Source organism: Cygnus atratus, chromosome 3 (assembly GCF_013377495.2).
Source record: "Cygnus atratus isolate AKBS03 ecotype Queensland, Australia chromosome 3, CAtr_DNAZoo_HiC_assembly, whole genome shotgun sequence".
NCBI lineage: Eukaryota > Metazoa > Chordata > Aves > Anseriformes > Anatidae > Cygnus > Cygnus atratus.
In genome coordinates, this window is record NC_066364.1 from 66,439,567 (window position 1) to 66,452,559 (window position 12,993).

A 12,993-nucleotide genomic window follows, 5' to 3' on the forward strand; every position below is an offset into this window, starting at 1 on the left:
TATAAGCTAGTATTAATAATAACCTCTCTCTTTTATAAAGAGTCAACTCTGCTAATCAAACAACAGCAAATGGAGAGCTAACGCATATTAACTTTAGTGGCACTGGTGCCCTAAGTTCCTTTCAAGTTGCAGAGCTCTAAAGTCATTACAAAATGTAGCAAAGCTCCATTACATACTCATTTTAAGAGACTGAATAGTTACAAAATAAGCAATGATTTTTATATATATATATTTTTTAATTTTTTCTAATGTCATATAACAATCAGCTCTAAGAGTCACCTGCTTGGTGTGCATCAGTCGAAGGAAAACCTGCAACTTGGAGAATTCTCTTGCTTATGCAGCATCAGTTTGCCCCCGAGTAGTTTGTCAAGCAAGAAAAGCAATCTTGTTGCAGCACAGGAAGGGTTACAATCCCTCTGACACTGCACCCCTTCAGTGGATGTGCTGAAGACGGCGTTGAAGATGACAGCTCCTGGGGAACGAAGATGAACTGGATGCGTTCACATCCAGCCCTGCTTCCTGGGACTTTGTGATGTGCAGAACTGCCCACAGGCCTGAACTTCTTAAAAGATGGCTTTATCAGGCTTACACAGTTGGTTACTGCTACAAAGCCCAAACACGCCTGGATTTTGTGTTAAGTAGTAGCATACATAGTGTAGTACATAGCATGGTATTGAGAAAACAGTGTGGGTTTTGTTTGTTTGTTTTTCAATTCATAATGGCTAACAGTGTTCAGAAACTCAAAATAATGAAAAGTTGAATAAACACTCTAACATCACCCTTTTATAAAACACTATGATTAAACCTTTTAAAATCTCTAAAACAACCTCTTTGCTTCATATGACAAAACTAAAGGGGGGGAGGAAACCTGCCTTTTCAAAAGCACCGTTGCACAAGGTCTTTCAAATCTGCAACAAAAGTCTCTCTCTCTCTCTCTCATATGCCACGCATAAAATCTGTGACTAGAGCAGAAAGACATCTGACAATTAGCAGAACTAAAATTTAACACTGCTCTGTGCTTTGAGGACAGAGAGAGATCAGGAATAGGGCAACTCCGCTGGCAATTTTCTGTCTAATTCTGGAATGATACAGACTGCACCAGAAACTGCTCATCCTTTCCATCTCCTTTGATAGACAGACATTTACCACATCATAACACTCTTAATAGCTGGGCAGGAAAAAGCCTAAACCCCTCCCTCTCCCTCCTTAAGTTAAGTATAGAAAACTGCATCTATGCTATTTAAGATTTGAACCCTTGTCTGTACTGAAGTTTTGTAAATATAGACCATTTTGAAGTCAAAGGCATTAAGAGTTGGCTCAGTGCCTCAAGAGAAGCAACTCAGATGGCCTCGATTTCCCCCAGTGCTCATGTTCACTACTGGTTGACTCTAAATCCTCAAAGGCACTCAGCCAATATGAAACATAAGACCCAGGGACTAATGCAAAATTTAAGCTGTCTGTCTCTGGACCTTGGCCCATAATTGTCTCATAATCCAATTTATACGTTCAAAAATAAGCAAACGAACAAAATAGAAACAAACAAACCTTGCATCATTATTTGCTCTCTGCATGCCTTGTTTCCCACTGCATCCTGAAGTAAAAGCACAGGGCTGGGGTGTATTCTTAACACTGCCCTCGCCACTTCATGAGCTGGAGAATTTTTTGCTGGAAGTCTCTGTTTTTGTAGCGCTGGCAATCTGAAAAACAAAAACCATTTTGTTAACATGTGGATGCCTGGATACATTAAAACTAAATTTAGTTCTGAACCAATGCCAGCTAAATCTTTAAACTCTCATGCAAAGACAACAACTTGTGCAAAAAGAGCAGCTAGAAGCACCTCCACTGAATTCACACATCACGTGAGCATTCTGTGTGCACCACTCATGCACAGCAGCTAAAAACTTCTTTCTTTATCCAGAGGCAACTTAGAAACCAGCAATGCAACAAATGTCAACATGTGCCTTAAGAGGAATTTTTCCCTGAGCTGTCCAGGTTTGCTCTGAAGAGGGGTCTGCTCTGCGGTAGCTCATTTATCTCCACCCAGCCTGCTCACCCAGGAAAGGTTTGAAAGGGGGCATCACCAGCATGGTCTTGTTTCTACAATGGCAGCACTGACTGCGAAAGGTGCCTATCAAATCCCAGCCATGACCTCTGCAAGACAACTGTGCCTCAGCTACAAAGACCTCCTGTAGAAGTTTGCTTGCACCAGTCCGGCCAGACTCTGGAGAGCCGCTTCTGGTTTTGAGCAGATGGACGTGGACTAACCTGCTGCTCTTTGCCTTCACTGCCTGAAAATGATAAGACAGAAGACCGCTCCACTTGTTCAATGTGAATGCACTGAAGACAATGTCTAACTGAGCTCCCCAGAGCTGGCAAGGAGAACTTGCTCTACAAATTCTGTCATTTTCATGCTGCAAAGTGTCAGACTGTATTACAATATTTTCTGTGTTGTTTAAATTGGCACGGTTGATTTTCAACAGCTTCTTCACGGCACACAGCACCTTGTCATAAAAATATGCTCATTTGTACAACACTTAAACTGACAAACTACAGCAGAATTAAAACTAACACAAGAGTTTTATCGTACTTCTGCTTCAAGAGGCAGGTCTTGCTGAAAAGCCTGGTGATGGAGTCAGCATAGAACAAAATATATTCTCAGTTAAAACATTGCATGTAAACACATGAAATACTAGCTAGTGGTTGCTCTTCCATCTGAGCTGTCAAGCAGAAAAATAGGGCAACATAGTACTAGAAGTTTTCTTTTAGTAAGTTTATTCAGTGGAATTAGAGCATGTTCCTACTCTGCAATAGTCCAAAACTAACTTCACTGAAAACAAACACTGCCCCATTAAAATAAAATGCAGACAAAATAGCAAATAATACAAGCTGCAAAGCCACAATACAAAAGGGACAAATTAACAATGGGCCAGAAAAGTAAAGAGCGGTATCAGGCTGCAAGTTACATCCAAAAGGAAACATGAGTAATAAGGTTTAAGTAATATTCTTCTTAGCTCTTATCACAAAACCCACTTGTAAATTTCTAACTACGAAATAGAGACTTGCTTTGCTGGTGGGGAAAAGTATCTATCTACAACAAACATTCAGAGCACATCACCAAAACTCGCCTCATCTTTGCTGCAATGGTGTCAAGTGCTTCAGAGAAGGGCTGCGAGTGCCACAACTGTGGAGTTCAGTTAACATGGTGCTGACCATGTTAACCATAAGCAGCAGGGATCTTTTCTGTAGCGAAATTCACAGTGATGTTAACATCACTGATATGTATTTTTCTCATTGGCAGTTTTCTCACCCAGTGGCATGGCATAGTTCTGATCCTCAAACAAGGCAGCTCTTTCTTCACCATGGTACCCAGCTCCCAAACACCACCAACTAAGACTTGAAATACTTAAATGGCAGCTTGCTCTCACCCACATGAATTTTTGCAAAATGAATTTGGAAGTACCCTTTCTCTTTCCATGTTCCAGCTCACTGCAGAGTGCTCCTTGGACACTGTATACAGATGAGGCTTCTTTACTGATGCTTTGATAGGAATGGAGTGAGCATACTACAAGAGCTAGGAGATGCCAAATGCAAGACCTGTGCCAGTGTATGCATGTGATTTCAGCAATGTAGAGTCAAACTCTATCCTCATGTGCAAACCTGACTCACCTGGACCTTTACTGGCCCATAGCCATAGGGGAAATGTAGTTGTCTGTTAGCTACTTACAGCTGTAGTGACCTCACGATACCAAAACTCAGTCATCCAAGATGTGTAAATTTATGAAGCTAAAACATTTAAATCTGGGCAAAAACTGGCAGGAATGAGGGCACGTGCTTATAGCAGGCAGACAGCCTACTATTTTTGATAATGAAAGAACCTACTTATGGGGAAGTAACACAATACTTCCCTACCAGTCAAGTTTTACATGGAGACATATCAAGGCCTATAAGGGAGTTTGTCTGATGTGTTCCCAATGCTCCCGATGAGCTAACTCTCAGGGAGGTCATAATGTGCCCCCACAAAATGTCCATCAAATGTTGAAAGAAGTTTGCCATGGTAAACAAAAACTTTGCAGCAATCCTCTGCCAGCTCTGCAATACCTATCTTCCCATTTCTTCAGAGTCCTGAATATTAAGGCTTCACGCAACGAAGATCCCAAAAAACGGTAGCATGTTGCTGCATACATACAAAGCTTTACTCATTCAGGTATCTTTTTATAGCTGGCTAGGAGGAAACAGGCATTACATCAATGATCTTAAAATGCTCCTCTTGCTTCTTTCCTAAAACAAGCCCTTTAGTACCAACTTTCTCATTAAACTTCAACTCAGGGTGAAGCACTTCTGAGGGAATCAATCTGAAAAAAATCTTACATGCATCAAAAAATGGAAAAAGGTACAAAAAGAGAAAGGAAATAAGACAAAGAACTGCCACACTAAGGTAACACTCACATAAACTTCACATGTCTCAGAAAGCAGTACTATCCTCTAGCCTACTAACCATGCTAAAATCCTGTGCACTAAACGCGGCAAATACAAGACAAAAGGGTCAGCCATTTAGTTAAGGACAGACAGGTAGGCATAGCTGATAATATTTTTTTAAAAAAATAGATAAGACAGTAAGCATCATGGCATTAGAACCAGAGTTTGCCATTAATCTTGTATTCCTTCTGAATAAGGCAGGGTAAACAAAAATAAATGCCAGTGAATGGCTAACTGGTATGACAGTGAGGTCAGACATAATATCATGGGACCTGTTCCTGCTTACAGAAGAAAAAAACAAAGGAAAAAAACCACAACTCTTTCAGTCCCGTCACGCCATTCTTAATGTGCAAATGTACTAGACACACATAGCAGTCATTCAGTCATTCCTAACCTCTGACTGATCCTATAAAAAGAAAAATATGAACACCTTGTTAACATTATTTACCTATAATTCACTGATTCTACACAAAACCAATGATCACCACTGAAAACTTCTAACTCTCTCATCATCAGTTTAATTAGCAAGATGATCATTGATTAATCCACCCGAGTCACTCTGAAGAAGGTGTGACTGAACAGAAATCATTCCACCCCAGATAAAGGTGCATTAATTAGTTCTGGATTAAACTGCTTTCCTCTTCATTCAACTTCAAGAAAAGCAGGAGGAAAAAAAGGCAAAAAGACCCACAACACAATAACAAAAATCTTTCAGTATTATACTTCTGGGATTTATTTTTATTTTACTTTGTTCTTTAGGAAGGCTCACACCTTCTTGCCTTGAATTTCATCGGCATCTATTTATCTTTGTGAATTATTGTGCTTCTGCAAAATAAACAAACCCAAGTTCAATACATATTTGCAAAGCCCTGCCAAAAAAGCGTAGCCACGAATTAGTTGGCTCTGCCGAGCCGTAAAGGATGACACCAATGCCTGACTGGAATGTACACAGCATTACATACATACCACAACTGAAACCAGGCATACTCCCATACAGCAAGTGAGTTTCAGTGTCCCACCTAGGGAGACAATCAAACAGAAAACCGTATTTGAAGCTTTCATCGCTCTTTTTTTAAGCTCTCTGCCCTCATCAAAAGCTCTCCATCTTCAGGCTGGCCTACGGGCTGATAGTGAGGCTTTTACCCCTGAAAAATGGGTAACCATTTCTTGAGCACCACAGAAGACATTGCCCTTAACTTGGCAAAGCTCATGTGTCACCTGTCTACTGTCATGTGTCACAATTCTGTCTACTGATGCTCTGAACAGCAAGCAGGACTGGATAAGTTTTCTCTTTCCATGAAGATCCCCTCCTGGCCTCTACACGTTAACAGAAAGCATCCCCGTGGCATGACCTTCTCCTTCCTAGCTGTCCTGTCTGTGACCAAGGGAGAGAGGCCATCTCCTTCCCATAGGTCTGGAGGTAGAGTGGCTGGTCCCAAAGTAAATTCAACCAAATAACCCTCCTGCTCCATTTCCCTTCATCCCGGAAGGTCTCCTGCAAGGTGGTGACTCAGCTCTGCATACAGGAGCAGCCCAATCCCTCTTCTGGTCACATTAGAACGGCAGGTGTGGGGGAGAACAGGCAGCCAGGCCAGGCAGGACAGGGAAGGAGGAGCAGGAGCAGTCTTCCACAACCTAAATTACATGCTTTGTATCAGGCTTCTCCTGATACTTTGCATTATTCATTGACTTTGAAAGCTCAAGCCACCACGCAGGGCACACCACAGTCCTGCAGAAAGTCTGGTACATGGACAGAAAGGATTTTTCCATTGGCCTCTGCCAATGTAATACATAATCAATATGTGGTGTCAGCAGAAGTTAAGCGAGAAAACTCATCCCACATCAACATGCCATTTTAAGAGCGTCCAGAGTAAAACCTTTGTGGGTCACTTCTCTGTTGCCACTATGCCTGCTAGTGGAGAGGGTTTTTTTTTTCTGAAACCAGTTATTTCAAGGTTATTTCATAAAGAAGCTATGGAGAGAAGAAAATATGCCTACGTTACTGCAAAGGACTGAGGCCAGCAACCGCATCTTATTGAGGCTTCTGATGGTCATAGACACCCATAGATCAGTTCAGGGATGCAGACTTCAACAGAGGGTGACTGATTGGGAAGGGACACATCAGAACTGAACCTGATCTATTTGAAGTTAAATGCAAAACCCCAGCTTTCCAGTGCTGAGGGTGTTCAGTCTTCAGAGATGGCGAACAAGGCCCCAGCACCAGCTTGGTAGTCTTGATTTCAAAACATTTTTGCAGTGAAGCAACTTAAGAAAACAAACATCCCTAGCCAGGCAGAGATCAGTCATAAACGTCTTCTGAAATGGAGATGAACTCCCTTATTGTGTATTTAAAGCAACACTATAAACCAGGCCGCATCTATATAAAGCAACACTGTGGGCTTAAAGCAACAGCAGTGTTATTCTCTGTCGGAGCTCGAACTGAACGCCCCAGGAGTGACCACAAACAGTGCTACTGTTCAGGAACAGACCTGCAGATATGGGAAGCTAAGAGGGGAAAAAAAAAAGACGTGCTTGACAGAAATAGTCACTCAAGGGGAATCCATCCATTTCACAAATCTTACAATATAATGAGTATTCAATAGAAAACACAAGGAAAAAAATTACAAAAAATAGTAATAATAAAAAGCAGTTAATTTCCTAAGCAAGACTTAAAAAAAATTAAAACCTCAGGCATAAAAAAAAAAAAAATTAGAGATGGTTTCTGTGAAATTCTCCATGAATCTAACAAAGAAAGCCAAAAAAAAAAAAAAAAAAAAAGTAGTACATAGGAATGTGAGCTTCAGATTCCCCACAAGCTAGGGAACATTATCCATGGGTTATTGCTTATATTTGATGGCAGATACCAAATTTAACTGACATCTACACTTAACAGATACCATGTTGTACGAAATGCTTGAGAATACAGAACTTTCTTTTTAAGTACTTTATTTTCCCATTTCTAGCATATTAATCTTCTAGATGTATTTTTTTTTTTGGTACATTATGTCAAAAAAGCTTGGTATTTTAATAATGTATTTTCATCATAGCATTCATAATTGATTAAAAGTAACCAAAATGGTGGGAAGAACTGACTTCAACATATTAACCTCAAAGGATAAAATTCTGTCTTTTTGCTTAAATACATTTGTGCAAATTTAGCACATCAACTTAGACATTTAAGAGAAACACCAAAGTTGTTCCTGCTTACCTCAGCACCCCAGCTCCCTGGGAAGTCACCCACCATTAACTCCATCTGTCAGGTAGATCCAGGTGTAATTCACCCACTGATTAAATCTTAACTAAGATTTTGTAACACAGAGGCCTTGAGCTGCTTAATTGTTTTAGCTTGCTCTATAGCCCTTATGTTTTTTTCCAAATTAATAGCATAAATCTAACACCAATGATAACATTTGCACTCTCATAAGTTTTAATAAAATAGCATTTTTGTTGATGGGAGCAGGCTTTAAGGCACTAAGCATGTTCTCAGTGCTAAGGATATCCTTACAGGATATCCCCATAGCCTGATAATAGGATATCATGACTGCTGCAGGTTGCTAGGACATCCGTGGTAACATTCACCTTTGGGTGTGCAACGTGAATCAGAAAGGCCACAAAACACCATTCTTCATCACTGCTAGTGCAGCAGATTAGTAGCAAGACTGTAAAAACAACCTAGGCATTTATACTCAGCAGGCAATTATCTGTTTGTTGCCACCCTGAGCTATTTCTTAGCCCACTAATTCAGCCAAGACTAGAGGATGGCACGTGTTTCCTTCTCCCTATCCACCTCACCTGCCCAAACACAAGCTCTACAGAAAAGCTCCTGATGTCTCTCAGTTATCACAGCTTTGAAAGCAAAGATCTGTTTCAGTAACTGCAATCAAAAACATTCCCTCTGCAGCTGCTTATAACAGCTAGCACTTCACACTAGGTGCATTTTGTGCCTTCTGAGTGAGCTAATCCTCTAAAAAGGGCTTAAGACAGGAAGAAGCGAGAGTCACCAATGCCATCATAAATCTGAAAGAACAACAGAAATGGGGGAGCAAGGAACCCAAACTACATGAAGCCTTTAGACCCTGACAGGAGTGATGCTGATGCATCAGCAACCACTTCATTTCCACTCTCCCGAACTCCTCAGACCTACCCTCAGTCTTGGCATCAACCTCAAGCCATCAAACTGTTATCCCTATTTGTTCGATAGCTTAAAGTTAGCACGTGTTAGAGATTTTTTGTTTGTTTGTTTGTTTTCCCATCTCAGTAGCATTTTCATACTCTGCTATTTTTAATAGATAGATCCATCCCTTCTATAGAGAGCTGAAATCCTTTCAACTCCCAGAGCTGTGACTTTAAAATAACAAAAAAAATATTGGTAAAATCCTAAAACTTGACAGTCCTAGAGCCCCATAGAAAATTGGGAGAAAAAAAGGTAAGACAGAAAGGTGATTTTCAAAGCTTGTTTCCAAACTTTGTGCAGCACATCCTAAGCACTTCTGACAGTGGTATATGGACCAGACTATAAATTCTAGTCTCAGCTACGTCAGAAGTTATTGCATGAATGATTACAGTAGTGAATGAATGAAGTAGCAATTTCAACTGCTTTTCAATTATTGTCTCAGGTATGCTTTGGCATAAAGCTCTACTGAATTTGGAAGACCATTAAACACCCAGATACCTTCTCTGACAGAAACAGAGGCAGCTAGCACCGCAGGGCTGCCCAGCCTGGCACTTGGTACAACCGATCATATTCCTTACCCCAGGCATGCACAGAGGCTGGTGGGGTTTAAGCATGTTTTATATAGTGGGCGTATTAAAAGATTTTATCACCAAGCATCTAACCTGCTCACACGAGCATGTGCAAATAATGATTTTTACCACCCTACCCAAGTTGGTGAATCTGGGTTAATTTCCATGGGGCTGCGAAAGGCATCTTGACTCCTCTCTCTACTCCCTGAAGGTATAACAACTCTTTGAAGGAACGGCTGGCTAAATAAGGTTGACAAACCTCTCTAATTTCTGTAATGCATTCTTTCAAAAGCAGTTGGAGTAATTCTGTTGAAAATCTTTCCAAGAGGTTTCAGCCTGAAGCAGAAAAAACAGTGTGGAAATTTTTCATATGAATGACTGAAGGCTGGCAAGAACTAAACACAGGTGAAAATATGATGTTAGAATATAGAGGCATGCTTAAAGGTGCTCCTACCACCTCCACCTACAACGTATATATATAATATATATATAATATATATATATTATTATATAATATATAATATTGCATAGTGCAGTTGGAAATGTAAAGGCATATTAAAATAGGTTTAAAACACTAATGCCTCCCCTTTGTTTTTGTTGTTGCTTTGATACTTTACACAGGGGAAAGCAGGAGTACTGCAAATTTAGCAACATAAATTTTATTCTTCATCCTACTGTAACACTAAACTTTCTATGTTAAATGGCAGCTCTATTGTCAATCTCCATCATCCATGGGAAAAAAAGAAAAGAAAAAAAAAGAAACATGCTAACTCCTAAAAAGGAATTTGGAACCACGTACAGCATCTCTCCCCGTTTCATACAGCATCTGTCACAAATCACAGCAGATCCTGCACCTACCAACCCATCCCCTCTGAATTCCTAAACCAGGATGCACCCTACACCATCTCTGATGCTAATGGGGTGGTGGTGGGATGGAACCCTCAGCCAAAAGATGACAAAGATTGTAACTGAGCAGAGTCTCCTTTGAAGATGAACCTCTCCTCTATTCACATAAAGAGCCTGGAAGTCCAAGCTCCTAATTTAGGCACCTCAGGGAATTCCTTACCTGAAGTCAGACAAATCTGAACCACACAGTATCTTTACTACTACTTTTTGAGCAACAACAAGAAGGGAAAAAAAAAAGAGGGAGGGAGTGAAGCATTATTTTCCAGTGGAAATGTAGATTAAGCAGCTGATACTCTGGTAACAACAGAAAGTTATAATGAATTCCAGGATTCATTCGAGTACTCCATTCTTAAAAAACACAATAATGAAAGGCTTACATATGAAATTTAGTAGTAACAACTTTGGGGTCAAATCCATAGTGATTTCTTTGGCAAAGCTTCCACTGACGACACTTAAATGTGATTTCAGTGGGTGTTCTGCCTGCGAAAGAACTTTGGGATTGGCCCACACTCTGTATATTTAAGTCACCCCACTCCCAGTATTATACAGCGCCAACCAGTAACAAAACCTAGCATTATTTAGACCATTTGCATGCCAGAATCTCCAATTGCAGGGTGCAAAAACCAGCAGGAAGCATTGATCATTCCCTTAGTAGCAAACAAAAATGCAATATCTTTTACTTGGCTTTCTTATGATATCATTTGCCTTCTATAATGGCAATTGCTTTTTTTAAAACGTAGATTTGCACAGTATTCAATTTGCCAGTTTCCCCATATAGATGTATATTTACTGAAATAGCCACTCACAAAATCCAAAGCCCAAGGGTGGAGACCTAAAAATAAATGCATGTAGTTTAGGATCTTTTATAGCCATACATGATAAGAAATCTGGTTCTCTTCTGGTAAGCCATAAAAGGGGAAAAATGGGAAAACCACAAACAAGCAAACAGAAAATAAAAATCTGTATGTTTTGCCCTACCCCCTTCAAAATTGTACGGACACTACAATGCAACCACTTGGCTAGATGTTTCACATGTTGGTTTTTCAAAGTCTTTAGCCATATAAACTATCGTTTTGTTTCTGTTGGCTTCAGATGTTCCTATGCTTATGAATTTTTCCTTACATCTTATTATTCAAAAATAAAAAAAAAATCAGCCAACATTGCCTTTATGGAGCAAGAAAAACCTGAGTATCATTTTCCAGTTAACTCTTCTGTATCTGCCTTGAAGTGAAATCAGCAGCAAGAATTGCAGGCCAGGTTTTTCTAATTATTGCACCTAATTACTACCATTTAGTATTTCATTTCCTAAGTAGTTCCATAGAAAAGTCTCTACAGTTACAAGGCAAGCTCAAGTCACAAGAGTGGCGGAGCACACACTGTAAAAACGTATAATTTACAGCAAAATGTGCAGTAAAAACAATAAGCAGTAGTAGGCAATGCTTACAGCCCTACTGAATGCTGCAATCCTAGAAATATTTCAAACAGCATTTCTCTTTTCAATTTAGAAGTCAGATTTGATACTGATTTCTCACCTTCCATATTAAACTATTTCAGCGAACACAGCCTTCATCAGTACTTCTATACTGTACTTTTAAGCTATTATAAAAGGAAATTTTATAACCATCACCTTCTTAATTTTGTGAGTTTTTTTCCTTCTTTTGTACAGCTTCTCTGCTCTGAGACATCAATGACTAACCAAGCTGTTCCCTATTTTCCCCTTGTTTAACCTCACACCCGAATGATGTATTTGTGACCTATCTGTTCCCACAGCACGTTAACGACTTCACAGCCAGCAGTCGTCACTGGCTGTCTAAGCGAGTCAATGAAGAGGCTGCTTCCAACACAAACCACTCTAACGGGAACAGAGACACTACAAAGCACTGAGGTTTGCTCCCTTAAACACCACACATGCTCTATTTGCAAGTTTTTCCCTTCTTTCCTCTCAATATTCCTTCCTCTTGTGTTCTCCAGAAGCAGAAGAGCTGGCCAGGAGGAACTTGCCACGACTCGGGACAGAAAGGCACTTTCACTTGCAGGCATCTCGGTTTCTCCAGCCGAGCTGAGGAACAAACTCAGCAACACAGCAGTGAAAATTTGCACGCCACTGGTTTTCAGGAGGAGCACTGCCCCGCCCAGCGATTCCTGGATTAAACCCAGCATTCAAACTACAAAAATATAGGCTTATGAGTTGACTCATTAGTCAGAGAAATGCGATGTCTTCCAACGTTAAGGAATGTGACAATAACAGCAAATCTCACCCTGCTTGATAAACGGCAGGCATTTCTCCATATAAGGTGAAAAATGTGCTAAAGCTGCTCATGCGGCACTGTTAATTCTTTGCCTGTTCTTAATATGCAAGAATATAAATGAACTTATAAATCAATTTTGGAAGCAAACCTAGGAAGTCCGTTTTGCTTGCTGATAGCTATAAACCATCTAAACCACGCTCAGTGCACGAGGAATGTTGAGCTTAACCATTTAATCCCTTTTAAGCACAGAGTGCATTTGAGCTTGGTATGGTATCTCGCTAGTGCTGAACTGAATGTAAATCTCAAAGGTCCTGGCCCCTTCCAACCCCTGAATTCCCCTTATAGTTCACCATTCCCTGGTATTCCCGTGCATTCCTGCCCGTGACTGACAGCCTTGTGGCCTGCAGCGCATCCAGGACATGAGGACATCAGGGGAAAGCCGGCAGCCCAACGAAACCATCGCTCCTTCACTCTGTGTGTCCTCCAGGCTGAGCACCAGGGCTGCAGGGTATCAGCACAGGGCCACTGCTGCTACTTTATCTTAGCTCTTATCGTCTAATAATCTCCGTAGTAGCAACAAAAATAAGGAGCACTTATGAAGTTGTTTGTGCATTACAAA

At 40.5% G+C, this 12,993-nt stretch overlaps 1 protein-coding gene across 10 annotated transcripts in view; it reads right to left on the reverse strand.

Annotated features, from left to right (window-relative positions):
* The window catches only part of TIAM2 (TIAM Rac1 associated GEF 2), a 170,621-nt gene that overhangs the window by 136,536 nt on the left and 21,092 nt on the right, over positions 1 to 12,993 (reverse strand). For 5 of the 10 annotated variants that reach the window (XM_050710027.1, XM_050710016.1, XM_050710020.1 and 2 more), the window contains one exon: positions 1,546 to 1,697. The gene's annotated coding sequence lies outside the window, so the exon portion shown is untranslated. Of the gene's footprint in view, positions 1 to 1,545; positions 1,698 to 5,442; positions 5,496 to 10,931; positions 10,958 to 11,657; positions 12,205 to 12,993 lie in introns of those variants that run through there. The other 5 variants (XM_050710017.1, XM_050710024.1, XM_050710019.1 and 2 more) reach the window with 5 other exon arrangements.